Here is a 22,452-nt window from a genome sequence, read left to right on the forward strand (position 1 = left end):
GTTCGCATCGGTGCCCAGGCCTCACCGCCAAGGCAGGGCTGACCTGTGAGGGTGGACCCAGTTGCTAGAATACTGGGTGGCCGTGCATCGTGTTCCATTGTTCTGGAAATGTCATCTGGAGTATTATACCCGGTTTCTTCACTCTCCTGCTTAACCCTTTTCTCTCTGTAGATCGAGGAAGTATCTTAAGCAAATGGTCCATCCATCCACCCACCGACCCGTCTTCCCACACGGCCTCCGCCACCCAACCATCTTTCCTCCAACCCATTCTTCCCACTTATTTATTTTTATTTTTTGGTCTTTTCTCTTTTTAGGGCCCCGCTCTCGGCATATGGAGGTTCCCAGGCTAGGGGTCCAATCGGAGCCGAAGCCGGCGGCCACAGCCACAGCCACAGCCACGCCAGATCCGAGCCACATCTGCGACCTACACCATAGCTCATGGCCACGCCAGATCCTTAACCCAATGAGTGAGGCCAGGGATCGAACCCACGTCCTCACAGATGCTAGTCGGGTTCGCTAACCGCTGAGCCATGACGGGAACTCCCACACAGCCCCCACTTTGCTTGCTCTTTGATATGGGACGCAGTCCTGCGACCAGGTGAAGGCAGTTCAGAAAGGGCAGAGCCACAGGGGGGAAAGGGCTGGTTGCTATGGGAGCTCTCAGCCAAGGCTCTGGGCTGAGGGATGTTTATTTCGCAGCTCCCACATGGACGCAGGCATGGGTAGCATTGAAGGGGACGGTACTGCCCGCCCTCGTGGCACACAACTTCGATGTGTGTGTGTGGCCGGGGTCAGAGAATAGTCAAAGCTTCGGACTATAAATGCCCCAAAGACACTAACACCGGTAATGAGCTTTTTCTTTCATCTGCTAAGTGCCGGGCACTGCGTCAACCACTGGGCCAGAGTATTTCATCCAATCCTTCCAAAGACCTCATTCTGCAGAAGAGGAATGGCGATGCGGAGGGATGGCAGGTCCCCGTGCTGAGGTCAGCAACCGGGTCGGTCCTGCCACCAGTACCCTCACAGGCTGCGCGCCTCTGGCCAGGGCTCTTAACCTCCCTGAACTGTGTTTTCTTCAGCAAAAAGTAAGGATGTGCCATAGCACAGGGGAGCCCCATTGTTGTGAGTCTGTGAGCTGCATTTTAATGTCAGACTCTTTGAGGATCGCTTCCTATGCGCGTGCTTTTATTTTTAGGATTCATCGGTGGCGCAAACTCACAATGACAAAAAGCTACTTTGAATTCAGCAGTGGTTTAAAATCAATTTGTATTTGATTATTCGCAACCGCATGTATATGCATCTGAAAACTAATGCCGTGATGGGCCTCATTTATTCCGTCTCCCCGTGCAGGTTGGGCGTGCCCATCTTGGTCTCCGTGTTAAGACTGCAGCCCCCCCGGGGGGTCAGGCCACATCTTGCCCCTTCTGGATCTGTGTTCTCTATTCAGCAAACCCGCCAGCTCCTGCTTCCCCCTGCCGCTTGGATAACAGTGAGATGGGGCAGAAGCAGCGAGGACAGTGAGCAGAGACCCTGCTGGAAACTGGTGACAAGATAGAAAGGGGGGGGTGAGAAGGTCTGCATCAATGCCCCAGGATGCTCGTCTCAGCCTGGCCAGGGCCGGACACGCTTGGCTCCCCGCTCACAGGAGCCGACGGTGGGCTCTGCAGGCACCGGCTGCCCCGGGCTCAGGTGGGGAGGGTCTCTGCCATGAGTGCCCTCTGACCTCAGAGAAAGCAGACCTCCGCCACGAGACCACAGCTCAGGTGCCCTGGGTCCTTGCAGATCCCAAAGCACAAAATGCAAAAGCCGGGGAGCTGGGTCAGACTGTTTTTTCCCATTGTTTCTTTCTGAGATGATTTGGGTTGACTGCATATACACCAGCATTCTGGCCTCCTCCCCAGGGAATGGGAAACAGACACCCCCCCCCTCCTTCATCTCCTTTCCCGCTGGCACCCAGGGCTCAGCCACGAGGCAAATGCAGGCAAAGGAGGCTGGCGGGGCCTTGGCGGCTGCCCCCCACTCTGGCCAGCAGCGTGGCCGCTTCCCTGGAGGAGGTCGGCTGGGCTGGACTGGGGGCTCAGTCTTCTGAAAGCTGCTCAGGAGCTGGACTTGGCCTCTGGGTCCTGCAGTCCATGTGTTGAGTGACTCAGGATCAGGCAACTGCTGACAAAAGATTGGAAAGACTGGTGCCAGGTGAGCCCTGGTGCTCTGAGGGCACCAGCCTCCCTCCTACCCCAGCCTGACCACCCCCACGGCGACCCCCTCATGGTTTGCAGTGACTTCCCTGACAGATAAGGAGAGGGCAGGCTCTGAGCCTACCGGGGAGCCTCCCTGGAAGAGGTGATGCTTATGATGAAAAGTGAAGGGTGTATAGGAGGGAGGGGGAGGGACCAGCAAGCTGGGGGGGGGCTATGTTTTCCTCTTGATCGGGTATTGCTCACACAGGTGTGTGACTTTGTGAACATTCACAGATCTGGACACAACATTTTACGCCTTTCTTTTTGCATATTATACTTCAGACAATGTCTCCTACGAAAAGCTGATGTGCCCAATAGAAGCCGCCACAGGAACCTTCAAGAATGGGGTCTGGGGCCCAGCTGAGGAGGTCCACTCTGGGTTTGCATTCATGCCATGGGAAGCCCACCCCCAAAGGGGACAGGGGCCACAGTGTCTCCACAAGGTGGCCACAGTCATGGGATGTCACGGCCACGAGGGACCTCAGAGGCACCATTTCGACACCCTTGCTCTTCGGAGAAGGATACAGAGCTGGAGCCCCATGGGGAAGCCGCATGTCCAAGGTCACTGGAGACCCCTGCCCCGTGCTCATTCCAGGAGCCCATCGCCCTCAGCTGCAGCCTCTGGGAGACAATGACAGGTTCCTCTTTGAAGCCCCCATCTTTCCTGGCTGAGCGCATGGTCTGGGTTACCCTTGACCTGTCAGCTCCATCAGGGCAGGCGGTGCAGGCAGAAGGGCTGGGGGCCGCCTACCGGGGGCCTGGAGGAGGGAGTGGGCTCCTTACAAACCCCTGCGGGCGAGATGCCAGGAGGCGCTGCCACCTTGGACATCTGGGCCAACCCCAGAGGACACCGGCGCAGAGCCTGGGACTCTGCATTTCCCTAAGGCCCCAGGTGATGCTGGGACAGGCGGACCCCACGCGCAGCCGCACTCTCGCGTCCCCGCCCCCACGGGCCGTGTCCCACCCGCCCCGGAGCCCCGCGCATGCGCGCTTGCGGGCAGACCCCGCTTCTCTTCCGGCCACCGTGGGTAGCGGGGAGGGAAGCGAGCCAGGGCACCCAGATCCTGCCCCGGACGGGTGGGAACTGTGGCCGTGTTCCCGGGCCCACTTTAGCTCAAGCTGCCAGACGGGACCCCAGGCGTCCTCAGCGGACACGGGTCCTTCGGCCCCAGGAAGCAGGCTGTCTGAGCGGCTCCGTCCTCCACGTCCTCCTCGGAGAGGACGGCCTGCGGGTGGGGTGTGACTTCTCTGCACACCCCCCTGCTTCTCATTACCTCCCTACACACAGAGAAGGCAGGAAGCTCCCCTCTAAGACCAGCATCATGGTTTTCTCGGCTCTCTGGCTGCTGAGGGCTTGGAGTGAGATGCGATGAATGTCTCTTCGCTGGTTGTCTGGGGACAGTGGCATTGTTACCTGACCGCAGGTGAGCACAGGCAGGGAACGGGGCGGGGGGTGGTGGTGTGTGTGCAGCTGCAGAAAGGGGCCCCACCGTGTGGGGAGGCAGGAGAGGCAGGGGGCGGGAGGAGGGAGCTGCTGGCACCTACCACCTGGGAGGCGGGACCAAGGTTCAAATGAGTGACCTGAGGCCGTGATCTGGCCTGGGTCCTGTTCTCCCTGGGGGCGGCCAGCTGGGTTTTCCTTGGCAGTTTGCAGCAGTTTGGGGAAAAATGGCAAACATTCCCCCATGGTATTCACTGCAATGACCCGATGGCAGGCCGTGGGGACCTGCACAGGTGGTGAAGTGGAAGCCTGGCCATCGGGGTGAGAGAACAGGTGGAATAGGTCCTGGCCAAACGTGTCCGAAGCAGGAGGCAAGAGGGGCAGCTTCCCGGCTATGCAGAGACCCCTGGTCAGGAAGAGGGGCCACAGGCACAGGCTCACAGGGCTGGACAGACTGTGGTCAGTGCCAGCCCTGAGGTGCGTTGGTTGTGTGACCTGAAATTTTTCTTTTTTAGGTGAGGTTCCCACAACACAAAATGAACCATTTTAAAGTGTCCAGTTCAGCGGCGTTTAGTGCATTCCAAACGCTCTGCAACCACCGCCTCTATCTAGTTCCAAACATTTTTCATCCCCCCCCCCCATAAAACCTGGACCCCGTGGCGGTCACTCTCCATCCCTGCTCCCAGCCCCGGGCAGTTGCTAACCTACCTCCCGTCTCTATAGATGGACTCATCTAGGAGGTGGACTTTTAGGACTGGTTTCTTTCCCTTGACATGAAGTTTTTGAGGTTCAGCCATGGGTGCGTATCGATCCTTTAGTTATTTAAAGGCTGGATACTAGTCCCCTGGGTGGATGGAGCGCAATTTCTTTATCCATTTATTGCCTGATGGACGTTTGCCTCACTTCCACCTGTGGGCTGTTGTGACGCGTGCCGCCGTGAACAGGTGTGAACGTGTATCTGTCTGACTGTCTCGTTTCAGTTCTTCTGATGAGACGTTCCTATGAGCCGCATGCTGGGTCGTGCGGTCATTTTAGGATCAACTTTTTGAGGACCGTCCACCTGTTTCCACAGTGGCTGAAACATTTTACATTCCCACCAGCAAAGCGTGAGGGCTCCAATTGCTCTGTGTCCTCACCAACACTTGTTATTTTCTTTAAAAAAAAAACAACCCAAACCCTCCCCCCAAAAAAAACCCTCCAGCCTCCTTGGTGCGTGTGAAGTGGTGTCTCGCTGTGGTTTTGATTTGCATTTCCTTGATGACTCATGAGGTTGAGCATCTCTTCATGTGTGTTGTAGCTATTTGCATATTTCCTCGGCAGAAATGGTCCAGGGCCCACCTTAGGGTTCTCAGCAGAGTTTTAAGTCTCTTTTTAAGCCTCCGTGTCCTCGTCCGTGAGACAGTGGACATCAGGCTACCTCGTGCAAGGGGGACCGGCCGTCCTGGTCCATCCAAGACTGGCCTGGTTTTGCTGTCCCAAGAATGCCCTCAGTCCTGGGCAGACGGGGACAGCTGGTCCCCCAACACGGGGCTGTGGAGAGGCTGACCTGAGATGGGGCTGTGCTGAAAAGTTTCGCCAGCGTCCCTGCTCAGCAAAAACCCGCTGTGACTGATTTTCATCATTCTGAACACCCTCTCCAGGCAGAGCAGTCTGAGAGGTGAAAATGAAAGTCACCGGTAGGTCACCGTGTGAAATATCATTGAAGGCTTCCCCGTCTTTTTTTTTTTTTTTTGCTGATAGAACCTTGAGCAGGTCTCACACTGTGAATTTAATCAGTGATGTTGATGGAACCTTCATGAAGGCACAGGCAAAAGAGGAGAACCCTCGTGGGAGAGGAGGACGCTTTAAAGGCAGGGCAGCAGAACGAACAGGGCGGGGACGACAGGGTGGCAGGTGAGGCCCTCTGCTCACCTGTGTCCGCCCAGGAGGGTGTGGTGGCTCACCTCTGGTTTGCCTGGCCAGGGGTCCAGACAGTTCATTCAAGGTGGAGAAATAGCCTTCAGGGGCAAACCCCCAGGATGCAGGGTCCACGCCTGTCCGGCATCTTTGGCCCAAGGTTGGTCATGTGCAAAGATACAGGCAAGAGGCCTGGCTCCGGATACGGACTCTGCCATTTATCAGCTGTGTGACCTTGTGTTTTTTCTAGGGATGGGATTGGAATAGTTCCTCTTAAACGGCCACACTCCCAAAGGTTCAAGGCTCCTTCCCAGGAAGGCTGTGGAGGTCCGGCCTCTGAGACCCACGGATGAGGAAGTTGCCGCGCCAAGCGGCCTCTGTATCAGAAGCCAGTCAGCAAGCTGCCGGGACAGCCCTGCTGCACCATGTGCTCGCTCTGTGCCCTTAACTCGTTGTCACCCCATGCCTCTGCTGTGCCTGGAACTCTTGGGGGATGCGGCGAACCCTTGCCCTCCCCGAGCTCACCTTCTGCCAGGTTAGACGTCACCTGTGTGTTCCAGACTGCGGGGCCTCGGCCAGTGGGTAAAAGTCATAGGGAGGTGGGTTTGGGTTGGATTCTAGGAAGACCTTTCTAACTCTTCAAGTGCCATCCGAACAGAATGGGCTGCCTTGTGGGCTGGTGAGCACCCTGGCTCTGAAGACGTCCTGACAGAGATGCAGGGCATGCAGGATGCAGTGAAGAGGCTCTAAATGGATGCCCATGATTTCGTGTGAGTGTGGGCAGGACCCACGTGACTCTATATCCCAACCAAGAGAATCCAGCAGCGATGATAGGATGTCACCTCCGTGGTTACAGGATATAAAGTTGCGTCATCTATCTCACTGAAGGGCTCTCTCTTTTGCTGACTCTGATGGAGCTAGGGGCCATGTTGGGGAGGCGGACGTGGCAGGAGCTGCAACAGCCTTGGGCCAACAACCAGCTGGGAAGTGAAGGTGACCTCTGGCCAAGAGCCAGCGAGAAATTGAGGCCATCAGTCCACCAGGACAGACGTCACCGAATTCTGCCAACAACCCAGGGAGTATGGAAGCAGACCCTTCCCCACTTGAGCCTCAGATGAGACCACAGCCCCGACTTTCATTGCAGCTTTCAGATGAGACAGAAGCCGAGGACCCAGCCAAGACCCACTGGACTCTTGAGCCGCAGAGGTGGGAGATAGAAGTGACTGGTTTCTTAAGCTGCCAAGTCATGGTGCTGTCGTGAAGCAGTAACAGTAAACTGCTTAGCTCAGTTTCTTGCATAAAATAGTCTTGATGCATATTCGTTAAGTGATCTGCTGCCTTAGCACTGGCTTATGCAGCAGAGAAACAGGAGGCCTGGCCTATGAGGAAGAGGTATCTGAGCAGCCCTGGGATGAGACCAGAAGCCTGGAACGTCCAGCTAGGCTTGGACCTTGGGCAAGGCTGTCTGCCCTTTGCACACCTTATCGATAAAACCTCGGACTCAGCTACTCACGGGTTTGTGCAGGTCGAATGAGCTAATGCGACCGCCTGTTAAGAGGCCCACGGAGGTAAGGAATTGTTATTATTTGTTATGAAATGTCGCAGGCATTCCTGCTGGGTGACTCACGGGGCTTGGAGACTCGGAGAGTTTCCCTTCCAAATAAGGCTCGGATGGATCTTCTGGTCGGGAGCCTGCGGGACCGGGTCTAGAGGCCCTGCTAATCCTACCTGGCCCTCCTCCGCTCTTGGTAGAGAACGTGGCCCCGGAGAGATGTGATCTGGAGACCAAGTCTTTGTTGAAATCAGGGGATGGCCTCCCCGGAGGCTAATGGGGGCCCCCCCAGCATCTGGCAGGTGGAAGGGGGTCGCGAGCCGCCTTCATGAATATAGGAGGTGACTGGGGACTGGTTTCTGGGGGGAAGGACAGAGAAGAAGGTGGGAGAACAGTAACAGGGAGACACCCCCGCCTTTCTTGCCGGGATTTTGGAGGGCGAGCGCTTCTCAGGTCTATTCGGCATCCTTGGCAGCCAATCATGGTGAATGCTAAAGCTGCAGTGTCACCCTCGGGGCAGATTTGCTGTAAGAGTTGCCAGTGCTCTTTTCTGCTCCGAGTTGAAGTCCTCATGCCCTTTCAGGGGCTTCAGGCAGAGGCAGAAGCTCCCAGGGAATGTCCGGAGACTTGCCCAAGCGGTCCAGGGCCCCTGAGGGGGGTGGGGACTGTTCTGGTGGCCTTTTCTAGGGGAGTGGCTGCCCAGAGGGCCGGGCCGGAGACTCCGGGTGGAGCACAAGGTGGCAAGAGAGACGTCTGCCTCCCTTGAGAGATGGGGATGGGGCGTGAGAGTGGGGCCTGCGAGCAGGTCCTGATCCGTTCTGACCTCGTTTCACTGGAAAGGGCTTGAGACGCAGTCTCGGGAACTGTGTTTGTCCTCGCCCTGGGATCTCCAGCAGGTTCCTTAACCCTTCCTCGGCTCCTCCTCCTGTTGTCTTGGCATATAAGCGCAGTGTGTGTGTGTGTGTGTGTATGTGTGTGAGTGAGATATACTTATCTCTGTATGTTAGCTATGATTTTCTGTTACTCTCATTACATTTTTAATAGTGTGCCTTTTTTTTTTTTTTGGGTCTTTTTAGGGCCGCACCCATGGCATATGGAGGGTCCCAGGCTAGGGGTCGAATCTGAGCTGCATCTGTGACCTACACCCCAGCTCATGGCAACCCCAGATCCTTAACCCACTGAGTGAGGCCAGGGATCGAACCTGCGTCCTCGTGGTTCCTAGTCAGATTCGTTTCCGCTGAGCCAGGCCAGGAACTCTAATAGCGTGACATTTTTATTTCTCTGTTTTTAATACACTAAGTACCTATGATGTGCCAGGCACTATTTTAGGATTTGGAGACACAGCACTGAACAAGAAATAGAGTCCTTGTGCTGGCGCCGCTGATGGTCCAGTGGGGGACGCAGATAACGAAGAAGAGGCAGATGCACGTGGTGTCACGAGGCAAAGAGCAGCAGTGGGAGAGCAGAGAGGACGTTGAGGGTTGTTCTGTTAGATCAGCCACGGGCCAACTCTGGCTCACGGTAGCCTGTATCTATAAACAAAGTTTGCTAGTTCCCGTTGCGGTGCAGCAGAAATGAACCCGACTAGGAACCATGAGGTTGCAAGTTTGATCCCGGGCCTCGCTCTGTGGGTTAAGGATCTGGCATTGTCGTGAGCTGTGGTGTAGGTCACAGACGTGGCTCAGATCCTGCGTGGCTGTGGCTCTGGTGTAGGCTGTAGCTCTGATTCGACCCCTAGCCTGGGAACCTCCACAGGCCATGGGTGTGGCCCTAAAAAAAAAAAAACTAAGAAAATATAAATAAAGTTTTATTGGAACACAGCCACGCTCCTTCCTCTGTGTGTTGCCTGCGACGGCTTTGAGTGGAGGAGTTGCCGCAGAGGCCACGGCTCACAAAGAGGGAAGCTGTCTGCTCTCTGCGTCTTTGTGGAAAAAGTTTGCCGACCCCGGTTGCAGATGGTGAGGCGGGGGACTCCGCTCGGGGAAGGTGAGGAAATGCACCCTGCCGATGCCTGTGGGAAGCGGGTTCAAGGACCAGGGAGCAGCAGGTGCCGTGGCCCCGAGAGCTGATGTCCAGATGGGGCCGAGGACAGCAAGGAGGCCGGTGGACGTGATCAAGAGGGGGTGTAAGGGTTTTGGTTCTTACTCTGCCGGGGCTGGGAGCTGAGCTGACACCTCACGCTGTGTAGATGGGGTGTGTGTGTGTGTGGGGGGGAACAGCGCCAAAGGGAGAGCATGGGATCTTGTTTGGAGGCTACTGCCTTGACCCAGTTGTCTCGGATCATAGCAACGTCTTGGGGAAGAGAAGGAGTGGCCGATTCGGGGCAGACTGGCTAAAGAGATAAGAATCTCTGTTTTTTGGTGTTTTTTTTTTTTTTTTTAAATCGCGGTCTAATTGACCTACAATATCATACTGGTTTCAGGTGTACAATGTCCGGCTTCCATATTTGTAAATACCGTGAACGGGTCATCACGTGGCGTCTAGTTCACATTCATTGCCGTACACAGGTTCCGAAGCAGTTTCTTGTCATGAGGAGGCTGCAGATTTACTTCTTAGGCGCCTTCGGTGTCACTAACTCTGCAGTGTTATTAACTATAGCCGACACGTGGATCTTATGTTCCCATGACTTATTTATTTTATAAGTAGAAGTTTGTGTATTTTGACTCCCTGCACCCATTTTTGCCTCCCACAGCCTCTGGCAACCACCAATCTGTGCTGTGTCTAAGGGTTTTTTTCTTTTTTTTTCCCCCATTTTTCTCTGTGTGACTTATTTCGCTAAGCATAATGCCCTCAAAATCCATCTATGTTGTGGCAAAGAACAGGATTTCATTCTTTTGATGGCTGAACAATACTCCTCTGTGAGTGTGTATTGAAATTTCTTTTCTTTCTTTCTTTCTTTCTTTTTTTTTTTTTTGGCCACACCTGCAGTATGTGGAAGGTCCTGGGCTGGGGATCGAACCTGCACCACAACAGTGATCCAAGCAGCTGCAGTGACAAGGCCCCATCCTTAACCTTCTGTGCTGAAAGAGAACTCCCAATTTCTTTATCCATTCATCTGTGGCTGGTCACTTAGGTTGTTTCATATTTTGGCTATTGTGAATAATGCCCAAGGAACATAGGGTACAGGTATTTTTTTGAACTCCACTTTGCCCATTTTAAAACTGGATTGCTGGAGTTCCCATCATGGCTCAGCAGAAGCGAATCTGACTAGTGTCCAAGAGGACGAAGGTTCGATCTCTGGCCTCGCTCAGTGGGTTAAGGATCCGGCGTTGCCGTGAGCTGTGGTGTAGGTCGCAGATGTGGCTCGATCTGGCATTGCAGTGGCTGTGGTGTAGGCCGGCAGCTGCAGCTCTGATTCGACCCCTTGCCTGGGAACCTCCATGTGCCACAGGTACAGCCCTAGGAAAAGAAAAAAATTGGATTTTTTTTTTTTTTTGCAGTTGAGATGTACGAGTTCTTTGTATATTTTGGATATTAACCCCTGATCGGATAGAAGATTTTGCCCGTATTTTCTCCCGTTCGGTAGGTTGCCTTTTCATTTCGTTGACAGTCTCCTCTGCAGAAGTTTTTGCATGGACTATAGTCCCCCTTGGTGATGTTTGCTTGTGGTACCTTTGCTCTGCTGTCAAGTGGGAATCCCTGTTTTTAATGCCCTGGTGTATTTATTGACTGAAACAAGTGACTTTCCAGAGATGCTGAGCTGGTCAGTGTCCCAGCAGGACCTGGAACCATGGGCTCCCGTGACCCTCCCAGGCCCACAGCTGTCTTTCTAGAGGCCCCAAGACGAAGGTCGTCCCTGGCCCTGGGTGAGTGCTGAGGGCACTCGGGCATCCTAGGTTCCGTGGACACCCAGTGGCCATCGCATCTCTTGACTGGCCACGGCCACAGGGTCCACAGGCGGGGACGGAAGGAGCCGCGTTTTCTTACCCACGCCAGACTCCTGGGACTCTCACCTCACGGTGCTTCTCTTGGCCCCGAGACCAGACTGGCAGGGAAGAAGGTTGGAGCCGGTCCCAGAGGAGCGCTGTCGGGGGGGGGGGGGTGCTTTTCATCACCTTTAATGATCTGACATCAACAGCAGCCTGCTAATAGGTGATCTCTGCATTCCCGTATTTACGCTAATTAGTTAATATCCACGGAGGGCGGTGAAGGTGGCAGCGAGACGTCTGCCAAGGAGAGTGATTCATAAGAAAAGGAGAGACCGCCCAAATTTGGAGGCCATCGCCCAGCTGGCACGTCCCGCAGGGGCGTCCCTTGGGGGCTGCAGGCTCTGACAAGCAGCGTGGTGGTGGTAGGCGAGCCTGCTTTGCAGAGGGAGCGGGCCCTCTGGGGCTTTTGGTGGACACCGGGTGCTGGGGGCTCCTGCTCTGCTCTGGGGTGGAGCCCTTGGGGAGCTGGGGAGGGGAGAAGGCGAAGGGCTGGCCTCCCACCCACGCTCCAGATCGGGGGGCACGGTCCTCAGGGTGCTGCCTGAGATCAGGGCTGAGCCCACCTCGGTGCCCCCCATGCGATGGGGCTCTGGCACCTGGCTGGCTGTGCACTGCTTCTCCTGTGCTTCTCATGTCCTCAAGCTTGATTAGCTTTCTTGTGGACATTTGGAGAGACACCTGTCCCCTTGCCACAGGCTGTGGCTCCTGGAAACGCTTCAGCCCCGTCGAGTCTGCCCGCCCCGCCGGGTTGAAGGTCTGTGGGTTAGACTCCGTATCACTCCCTGAGCTCCTGGTCTGCCCGATCTGGAGGTGGGCCAGCAAGAGCCACTTTTTTTTTTTTCCCCTTTTCTAGGGCCACACCCGTGGCATATGGAGGTTCCCAGGCTAGGGGTCTAATCAGAGCTGAAGCTGCCGGCCTACACCACAGCCACAGCAACGCCAGATCCAAGCCGCGTCTGCGACCTACACCACAGCTCATGGCAACGCCAGATCCTTAACTCACTGAGCGAGGCCAGGGATTGAACCTGCAACCTCATGGTTCCTCGTCGGATTCATTAACCACTGAGTCACGACGCGACCTCCAAGAGTCACCTTTTGATTCCGCATCTAGAGAAATCAGGAAGAAGTTAAATTGCGGCCTTCTTTGGAGAGGAGTCTGATCCCCTTCTTTGGCACAGGCTGTGGGGAAAACTGCCACGTTCTTTAAAAAACCCAGCTTTATGGAGATGGAGGTCACATACCATCTGTTATGAGCTGTGTCGTCTCCCCTAAACGACAAGCTAAGCTGGATAAAGGACAGTTTTGATTAAAAAAATAAGATCGTGGCTCTTGTAAATAGAAAATGAATCTGTGCCAATGATTTTGTTTAGCGCCTTCATTAAAGACACCAGTATGATGTTACCCCTGGTTCCGAGAACCCGGCATCCATCTCCAGGCAGCCAGGAAGGCCCAAGCAAATTTATGAATATGCAAAACTGGTCACCACCCAGAGGGCACTAGTCACGTGTCGTTCCTCGGATATTCAGCTGCGTTTCACCGGACCCCATTTTTGTGTTTCTATGGACAGGGGTTGTTATGATGGGTTGTCTCTGGCAGCCCATTGCTCTGTTGACTTAGAGCGAACTGACCGTTGGCCAGTGCCCGGGTTCGTGTGGTTCGTATGAACGGGAGCAAGGAAAGGATGCCTGTGGCCTTGCCCCCCCGCCTGCGTGTTGCAGAGCCCTCCAAGGCTGCCCCTGATGCAAATGCTCGAGTCCCGCGGCGTATCTGGGGAGACCCCCCCCCCCAGGGAGCATCGGTAGGGCAGTGGGGGGATGAGTGGGGCTCTTGGGGGACACTGTGGGACAGAGGTCCTCTCTCCCCAGAGCCGGGGGGCTGGACTGTGCCCCACCTAATCCGGTTGGGCTTTGACTGTGGCTGCTTCGGTGGGGAGACGGTGTGGACCCCCTGGTCCTTCTGCTCTGTGCTCTCGGGGCTGAGACAGAGACCCAGGTGCTGGTAGTGGGATGTCCGGTCGGTGAGCCAGAAGTGGCGAGGGTTGCAGCGGTGTGGGCGGGCATCCCTGTCACCCTCATAAAGCCGTGCCAGCCTCTGGGGGTGGCGGGAGTGATGGAAGTCTTCCGTTCTCTAGCTTGAGTGCGTGGAGGCTCCGGCAGGTCAAGGTCAAGGTATGCTGGCCCAGGTGCCTCCCTCCGCACCTGACCTCCCTGAGCCGCAGAGGCCAGCACTTAAACACAGACGACGGGAGTTCCCATCATGGCTCAGCGGAAGCGAATCTGGCTGGAGTCCTTGACAATGCGTGTTCGATCCCTGGCCTCACTCAGTGGGTTAAGGATCCGGCGTTGCCGTGAGCTGTGGTGTAGGCCGACCGCTACAGCTCCAATTCAACCCCTAGCCTGGGAACCTCCATGTGCCTTGGGTGCGGCCCTAAAAAAAGACAAAGCAAACAGATGACAGAGTGGGACTGCCTAGGATGGATGACAGAGTGCCTGGCTCTGCGGGGCTGGGAGGGCCAGGGCTCTGGCTGGGGCAGGACCGCAAGACTAGCTACCCTTGGGACCTCTGGGGTAGAGGGTGGGGTGGGGTGGGGGGTGCAGAAGAACGCCTGCCTCCCAGAGCTGCTCCCCACCCCGCCCCCACCCCGTGTGAGTCAGAGCAAACTGGAAAGAGAATATAAGCCGCCTACAGCCCAGGGGCTGGATGGTGAGTGGGTGGCCACAGGGAGCGCGGGAGCTGGTAGATTTCAACCTGGAGCGGGAGGGGGTCTGGACCTTGCGAAAGAGGGGGTACTCCGAGAACAGGGCCCCGGGGCTACAGGAGCTCACTGGGGGGCTTTCTAAATGGGAGCCCTGCCTTGTGTGTCCAGAATGGCTGTGGCCTCTCGGGGGCGGCTGGGGTCTGGAGGGGTCCCTGGCCGGTCGCTCTCTCCCTGCAGTGCCCCCCCTACCCCAAGACCCTCCCAACTGGTCCCACCTCTTTTCTTGCCTCGTGATCCAAACCGAGGGGGCCTGGGCCTTCCCAGCAGGGGGCCTGCCTCGGCCAAGGAGGAGAAAGAACGTGCCAGGCCCGGGATCAGCCTGGGCTCAGCGGCGGCCAGACCAGAGCAGAGGGTTTAATGAAGAGAATAACAATTCCCAGAGGGGCGCAGGGAAAGGCCGTTCCCATTTTAATTTTTCCCTTTTGGCAGAAACTGACTTTTCTGTAAAAACAATGAGAAATCAGGGTGGAGCTTCCTCTCTGAGCAGCCCAGCACTCCCCAGAGGAAAGCTTTGTGGGCAGGGAGTGGGGGGCGCTGGCTGGAGAGAGGGGTGCCCCGCTGGGGCTGGCTGGCCCGGGCAGGGTCGGGGGGTGCTGTGGACCTGTCCTCCTGGAGGTGGGGTCTGGCTCCACCGCCCCTGCATCCTGTGCTGTCGGCCTGAGTCCTCTGCTGGCCATGTGGACGGCCACATCGTGGCCTTGACCGTGGCTGCCATTCTGCGAAGGTCACTGTTCCCTCCCAGGGACTGGCCATTGTGGCCAAGGTCCTGGACGGGGACCAGGCCTCCCTGCTCAGGAGACACCCAGACGGATCTCCGCCCCCACACTCCTGCGTCTGCCCGAGGAAGGGACCTGCGCAGGCCACGTGGCGTCAGGGCAAGATCCACGGAGGGGACGCCGCCGCCAAGAATTGGGGGCCTGTGAGCAGCTGCGGCTTAGAGGCGGGAGCCCAGGGATTGGGGCCTTGAGTGAGGCTGACTCGGCACCGGAGGGACTGCGGACAGCACACAGGAGTTGAGGACTGGGCCGCCGTGTCCGCACTAAATGGCCAGGGGCCCAGAGCTGCCTGGAGGCAGAGGACAGGCTCCTGCCCAGAGCTGGGGGGCGGGGCTGTCCGAGGCCTGGACCCCTGGCTGCACCGAGGTCCCCTCTGTCTCTTGCCCACTAACTGCTCCCCCTTTTTTAAGATAACAGGATGTTCTTCACTGTCTTGATTTTTTTTTTTTTTTTGTCTTTTTTTTGTCTTTTTGCCATTTCTTGGCCGCTCCCGCGGCATATGGAGGTTCCCAGGATTGGGGTCAAATCGGAGCTGTAGCCACCGGCCTACACCAGAGCCACAGCAACGTGGGATCCGAGCCGCGTCTGTGACCTACACCGCAGCTCATGGCAACGCCGGATCCTTAACCCACTGAGCAAGGCCAGGGATCGAACTCACAACCTCATGGTTCCTAGTCGGATTCATTAACCACTGCGCCACGACGGGAACTCCCATTGTCTTGATTTTTTTGGTTGTTTTTATTATGATTATTTCAGGTCATTGGACTATTTTTTTTTCTTAAAATGTTTTTTTATTATTATTTCCCCAATACATTTTTTTTCCTACTGTACAGCATGGTGACCCAGTTACACATACATGTAGACATTCTATTTTCTCACATTATCATGCTTTATCATAATGGACTTTTTTTTAATTCACTTTATTGGAGTAGTTGATTTACAATGTTGTATCAGTGTCAGGTGTACAGTGAAGTGAAGCAGTCGCACATATAAATATGAAATAATGCCATCTGCAGCAACATGGGCGGAGTTAGACATTATTATTATTATGTGGAGTAAGTCAGGGAGAGACAGGTGTCATATGATAGCACTTATATGTGAAATCTAATAAAAATGGAGAGAACGTGTTTAAAAACAGGGACTTCCCATTGTGGCTCATTGGGTTAAGAACCTGACTCGCATCCACGAGGAGGAAGGTTCGATCCCTGGCCTTGCTCAGTGGGTTAAGGATCCGGTGTTGCTGTGAACTGCGCCATAGGTCATAGATGCAGCTGGATTTGGCACTGCTGTGGCTGTGGGGTAGGCCGGCAGCTGTAGCTGTGATTTGACCCCTAACCCGGGAACTTCCATATGCAACGGATGTGGCCCTAAAAATAAAATAAATAAATAAAAAACAAAACGGAATTCCCGTCGTGGTACAGCGGAAACGAATCCGACTAGGAGCCATGAGGTTGCGGGTTCGATCCCTGGCCTTGCTCAGTGGGTTAAGGACCCCATGTTGCCATGAGCTGTGGTGTAGGTCGCAGACATGGCTTGGCTCCTGGGTTGCTGTGGCTGTGGTATAGGCCGACGGCTTCAGCTCTGATTCGATCCCTAGCCTGGGAACCTCCATATGTCACAGGTATGGCCCTAAAGAGACATAAGACCAAAAAAAAAAAAAAAAAAAAACCCAAAAAGCCAGAAACAGACTCACTGATTTCAAAACCACTTATAGGGTCAGCGTAGGTAGGTGACGCCGTTGTGGGGCGGGAAGAACCGGGCGGGTGGGAAGAGCGCGTGCTCACCTCTGTATAAAACAGGTGATGAGCCGTGAGACGCTGCTGCAGAGCGCAGGGGCTACTAGTAGGTGCCCACTCTCCTTTGGGCCCTGACATCAACCCCCGGAGGGCAGGGCCTGCCGCAGCCTCTTCTTCCTCTGGGCTGGTCACTCCGAGGCCACTGTCCTGGTTGACAGCAGCCAATAGGAATAACAGTCCGGAACGCCTGGACTCCTGTCCTCTGCAACAGGGGTAACAAATGAAACACAGACAAGTGCACACACAGCCCACCTGCCTGCGCGCCTGGCAGAGGGAGGGCAGAAGCCAGCGGAGGTGGAGGCTGGGCCCCTGGGGGCCTGGAGGCTGTCTGGGGAGGTGCGGGGGGAGCCCAGCATCCACAGCCTCCCCGGAAGCCATTTCTCCCACGGACCCTCTTTGTTTTCCTTAGATCTCAATGAAGCTAATGACCTTACAACAGGAGAAAAAAAAAAAAAAAATCGCCGAAGAGAAGGGGAAAGAAGTTCAGCTCAATGCAAATATATGCAGAATGGTGTCTTGACCCCGGCTCACCCCTCTGAAATGATCCATTAACCAGCGTGCGCTAATTATCCACCTTTCTTACTGTTTTCCAAAGGAAGGGCTTCCTTTTCACTGCAGCAGAATCGATACCCAGAAGATGTTGCCCTGTGGGTCGCGGTGGAGCCAAACTGCCCACCTTTCCGATAAAATCACAAGGAAGCTGGCATGATTCCGTGGAACTGAGAGCCTAGCCCGAAGAAAAAATAAACAAAAATGAGCTGTGGTTTCTGTGCCGATGCCCTGCCCCTTTTTTCCCCCAAATAGAGTCATTTGTAACTGAACCCGGGGACCTGTTCGGTGTCGGCGTCTGTCTGGTTTTACCTGGAGGGTCTGTTGAGTGTTCAGTGCCATTCTTCCAGGCATTACTTTGCTCCTGGGGTCGGTGGCGCTGGGCTGGGTTCTCTTCAGGGGCTGCTGTTGCCCTGACGCTGTGCTGCGCCCTGGCGTCGCTGTGTCCAGGATCGCGTGTCAGGATCACGGCTCGGGGACAGGGGAGGCCGGGGGGCCAGCCCCTGGGGTCAGGGTGGCATTGGTTCATGTGTTTGTCAGGGGCTCTCAGTCTGGCTTCACTTGTACCTCTAAGCAGGAGCCCAGAAATCCTTTGTCAGGCCCCAGGTCCTAGTTGGGGGCTGAGAAGGTGGGCTCAGCAGGCCACAGAGCAGGTGGGGTGGGGGCTCTGGGGGCCGGGACAGGGGAGCTCTGTGTCAGGTGCTGCCAGCCTGTCTCCCTTCCCTGCGGTGGGTGTGTCAGCGTGGGGGTGAGGGGAGCAGGTGTCATCTCCTCCTCTGAATAGACAGGACACCTCAGTCCTGGGAGTCTGACTTCTCCAAGGTCGCTTAGCTCTAAGTGGTGGCTTTTCAAACATGGCTCTGCAAAGCCCAAAACTCATGGTGTCCTCCCCGCTCAAGGGTCTCGAGAAGACCACTGCACGGTCTGGGAAATTGGGCTGGGGTTTCTGTGCGGAGCCTCTGAGACCCTGGAAGCCCCATGGCTGGAAAACCAGGGGCCACCCCAGCAGATGCCAACGAGGAAAGGCCCCGTGAGGCCAGCATAGAGGTCCTCGCTCTGGGAGGAGGGAGAGGCAGACGGCGATGGTCCCCAGTGGTCTGGGAACTGAGGAATTTCTGGATTGTAGAAGCCATCCTTGGCTCCCTGGGTGGTCCCAGATGTATTGGGGTGGGGTGGGGACGACCCCATGGGACTCCCTAGACGCGGATCGATCCCTCTATGGGAGTGGCCCTGGGCCGTCTGCCCCAATGGGAGGGTCCCGCTGTCTCAGCCCCTCCTTTACTCCTTGGGGTCAAGGTTGTGTTTTAAATTTTACACCATGATTCTGGCCAGTCCCTGCCCCCGCCACCAGCCGTGGTTGAGAGGCCCTGCCAGACGCATGCTCCCTGGTCCTGCACACTGGCCAGAAAGTCCCTCCCAGCTCCCAGCCGGGGTCCCTGCTCAGACATACACGCCCGATTCCTCGCAGATGGATGCTGGCCGCGGGGGAGAATCGGGGCTGCCTTAGAGATGGGGTTTTACGTTCGTTCATGAATTCGTCCACTAACAGTCATTTACCGGGGGTCTCGCAGGCCAGCTCTGTGCCAAGGAGGGAGGCTGAGCTGGGGCAGCACCTTTGGAAAGCTCGCCCCCCCGTTACTGCTTTGCGTGGGGGAGCGAATTGCGTGTCCGGCTGAGATGCACTGGTGGGTGGAGGTGGTAGAGGTGAGTCATTTCTTCGGACCCTCTGGGACCCAAGAAGCAGGTCCGGAGACATGACCGCTCCACCCCCAGGGCCAGGAGGTCGTCTGTGGAAGGAGGCCACCCACAAACACCAAGTTCAACCGTGTGGCCACCTGGGAGAGAGGCCTCTGTCCCCGAGAAGTCATGCCACCCTGGGATTAAGGCCCAGTCAACCAGCCCAGAGCCATAAGGCGGGACCCAAAGGCTGGGGACAGCAGGCAGGTGGGCTTCCTGCGGTGGGTGCCCAGGTAGCCACTCTGGAAGAAGGACACCTGCTCACGTGTGCAAAGTCTAAGGGGCAGCGTGAGCCCAGGGGCGCATGCTGTGTGCTAGAGGCGGGTGTGCAGGGGGCCACGTGCTGCAGGAGCAGCAGGAAGACCTTGACCCAGAACCCTGGGCGCCACGGGCTCAGGGCCGCTGGCGTCCTCACAGACCCCTTCCGAGTGGACCTCAGTGAATCCTTACAAGGACCCAGGGACGTGGGGCTTGGAAACGGGTCTCCAAGAGGATGAGTGATTTGCCTGAGGCCGCACGGATGCTGCTAAGCTGGGATTTGAACTCAGGCTGTCTGGCTCTGAGCCCGGGCGCCTCACTGATCCCGTCTGATCCCGCTCCCTCCTCCAGACCCGCCCTCCACGTGTCTCCATTTGGTTAAGGCTGTGGCCACACTGTCTCCCGGAGCTGAGAACCGGGCAGAGTTCTGGTCCTGGGCTCGGCCCTCTGTGCCCCTTACCTGCCAATGCTCTTTTATCCTTTTATACCGCCTCCTGCTGGTGTCCTGTCCTTCCATTCTTCTCTCTGTCCTGTCTGCCTCTGCCAAACGCCAACAGGCTGACTTCTTCCTGTTGCACACAGGCCGGAGGCCACACTCCTTGCGCACGTGGCTTCAATGTCCAATCCAGCCCGATCCATCTTCCTCCCCACTGAGCGCCCCACTGGGGCAGCGCTCAGCAGCCGGCTCTCAGAATGCTCGCTGGGAATTCCCTTGTGGCGCAGAAGGTTAAGGATTCAGTGTTGTCACTGCTGTGGCTGCTGCTGTTCCCTGGCCTGGGAACTTCTACACGCTGTGGGTGCAGCCAAAACAAAACAAAACAAAATGGAATGCTCTTTGTTACTCCAGGACTCTGCTCCTTGATCGTGTCTCCTCTGCCCAGAGCATACAGCCTCATCCCGGATCTGTTTCACAAACTCCTATTCATACATCAAAACCCAGCCTCTGAATTTACCCTCCTCCATTCTCTCTCACCTCCTTGGGCTACTTCTGACTACTCGGAACATATTCTATTGTGTCCTGGTCATTTATTGTTATCGATCTCTTGGCCATTCTCCACCCCCCTCTGACTCTGATCTCCCCACTGAAGGCATAAAGGGGTGTTGAAAGCATCCTTTCCTGCCCAGGGTCCAGCAGAGCCTGGCTCAGGGCGGGTACTCGGTAATGCTGGTGGAGGGGGATTGATGCCCTCAGCCCCGGCCCACCTGCTGTCCCTCAGCCCCTTCTGGAGGCTCCAGTTGCCCACCAACCTGCAGGCCTCGGGAGCCCGTCTATGCTCTACCAAGGGGCCTGCTTCTCCCCGCAGCCCCTTGCCTTTTCTGGTCCAAAGACCCTCCTTCCTGTGGCCTGAGTGTCCCCCCCACCCCGTCCTGCCTGCTTCTCTGCTTCTTTGCTCACAGATCTGGTCATGGCTGAGGTAGAAAAACAAGAGGCAGTTCTGCTCTGGAGACAGAATATGTTCCAGCCAAGTTGGCTGATGAGTGATTTTCTGCAAGTAGAATAATTGGACATGTGTTCCCATGGCAACAGTGCCTTTCCTGGAAACCGTTTGGAGGGGAAGGCGGGAGGCGAGGGACCAGCCCTGGCTCCGGGCCGCGGCGGAGTCCTGCGGGGTTGGGTCCGTCTCCGCCCACAGTCCAGCCTCCCTTCATGCTGCTGCCCCGGCTCTGGGGCCACAGAGCTCGCTGCATGCCCTGCTCACAGCTGTCCTGAGCTCACACTCACAGTTCCCAGAGGGGGTTGTTTTTTCCCTCTCCATCACAGAGAATACCTTTTGAAATGACGCAGTATTTTACGTGCATGAATGATTTACAGATGCCTGCAGGAGCATTGCCGTAGGATGCTCCAAAAAGAATCTTTGAAGGTGTATGATGTCACAGTTCCCATTTCACAGATGTGGGCACTGAGGCCGGCACCGAATAAGTGACGGGCAGCACAGAGAGGCCAGAGGTGTGGGGAGATGCCAGGCAGGTGACCCCCAACTCCCCGAGCGCAGGACACTCTCATCACTCCACCGAGGGCGGGGGAGAGGTGACCTTCCTTAAGGTCGGGTGGCGAATTCCCGAGTCTGTCCCTGGGAGGGAGTGGCTCCCAGGAGTGGGACGTCCTGGCCGCTGCTTCTAATGAGCTTCGCCCTGGGGTTTCCTCAGCGCCTCCTGCCCGCCCGCCCTCCTGCTCCACCGGCCCAAGGATCCTGGGCTCCGGGACAAGTGGTAATTGGATAAAGAATCAAGCCCACACTTCTTGCTGCTTGTCCTTTGATCTGGGAAAGCTCCTGCGTCTATGGAGTGAGAGCCCTGGTCACATCTGGAGGAGAGTGTGTGTGTGTGTGTGTGTGTGTGTGTGTTCACACGCGTGTGTGCGCAGGTGAGGAGAGATGGAGGCAAGGGACGCGGTCTCTCCCAGGAGCTCCACTGGGTCCTTGTTTGGGTGGGGGGAGCAGGGCCAGCAGAGGAGACGCTGGTCGGGCGCCTGCTTTTCCTTCCAACAGCCCCTCTCAGCCCCGTCCACGTCAGGGCTGGGATGGGAGACTCTGCTTCCATCTCCGGGAGCACCCCCTTCCCTGACCCCCCACCCTGACGCTAGCCTCAGTGACATTCCAGCGGGAACAATGTAAAGGAATCAACATCTTAAACTTTCAGAACTCCTTTCTCTGTCGTGTCCCAGACGCCGGGGAACTCAGACGCCCACGTGTCAATGGCTGGTCAGACAAGCTGGCGAGCCGGAAACTCGCGCCTGGACGGGTGGTGGGGACGCTGTTCGCTCTGGCCCTTCCCTCCCTGCAAGCCTTTTTCTTCGTCCCCACCTCCCTCCGCCCTGGTTGTCACCTCATTCTGTGTGTCGATTCCACGATCCAGATCCCTCCTCGTGCTGGTCGCCCGGGGGACCCCCATTCCTCCCCACGTGTCACCTGCAGCGTGAACCCATCTCTCTCCCGTCGAGGGCTGGTCCCCAAGCCCCCTGACTCTAGGCCGGTGTCATGACTCCCTCGTCATCCACGGAGTCCGTGAACGTGGATCATGTGACTTCTGAGACGAGGTCAGAGAAGGCCAGGCGGCTTCAGTCGGGCCCTTGGAACAGTGGCTTCCTGACATCCTCTTGGGACCCTGCTTCTTAGCACTTGGTCACCCTCAGAGGGAAACCAAGGCCCATGGAGGCCCCGAGGGGAAGGTACTCGGATGGACAGGCCCCGATGTGCCGTCTGGACCGGGCGCCAAGGAAGATGATTCCCGTGGATTCTGGCCCCAGCCATTCTGTACCTTTGAGTCTTTCCAGCCGAGGTTCTAGATATTCCAGGAGAGGCACAAGCTCCTTCCGAATTCCTGACACTCCCCCCTCCCACCCCGCACTGTGCTTAATAAAGTGGTTGTTTTACACCAAGTTGGGGCAGCTGGTTACCCGGCAACAGATACTGAGCCGGTTCCCAAGTCTCTATCTCGAGGCCACGCCTGCCCTCCGAGGTCTGATACATCCATCCCACTGCCTGGTGGACTTTGCGAAGGTTCTGAGCACTTGGAATCTTCC

General features: G+C 56.4%; 2 long non-coding RNA genes across 4 annotated transcripts in view; one reads left to right on the plus strand and one right to left on the minus strand.

Moving 5' to 3' along the window:
- LOC102162292 overlaps positions 3,184-22,452 on the plus strand; it is a 54,533-nt gene continuing 35,264 nt past the window's right edge. The window contains exons 1-4 of one of the 3 annotated variants that reach the window (XR_002336962.1): positions 3,184-3,661; positions 5,825-7,142; positions 10,567-10,648; positions 16,795-17,206. This is a non-coding gene — a long non-coding RNA (uncharacterized LOC102162292). Of the gene's footprint in view, positions 3,662-5,824; positions 7,143-10,566; positions 10,649-16,794; positions 17,207-22,452 lie in introns of those variants that run through there. The other 2 variants (XR_297626.2, XR_002336963.1) reach the window with 2 other exon arrangements.
- On the minus strand, positions 16,980-21,039 carry LOC102162206. Its single transcript, XR_001298565.2, has 3 exons — positions 19,390-21,039; positions 17,247-18,721; positions 16,980-17,112 (listed from the first exon to the last, which is right to left on the minus strand). It is a non-coding gene; the product is annotated as an uncharacterized LOC102162206 (long non-coding RNA).

The sequence above is a fragment of the Sus scrofa genome, chromosome 12, assembly GCF_000003025.6.
Source record: "Sus scrofa isolate TJ Tabasco breed Duroc chromosome 12, Sscrofa11.1, whole genome shotgun sequence".
NCBI classification, from domain to species: domain Eukaryota; kingdom Metazoa; phylum Chordata; class Mammalia; order Artiodactyla; family Suidae; genus Sus; species Sus scrofa.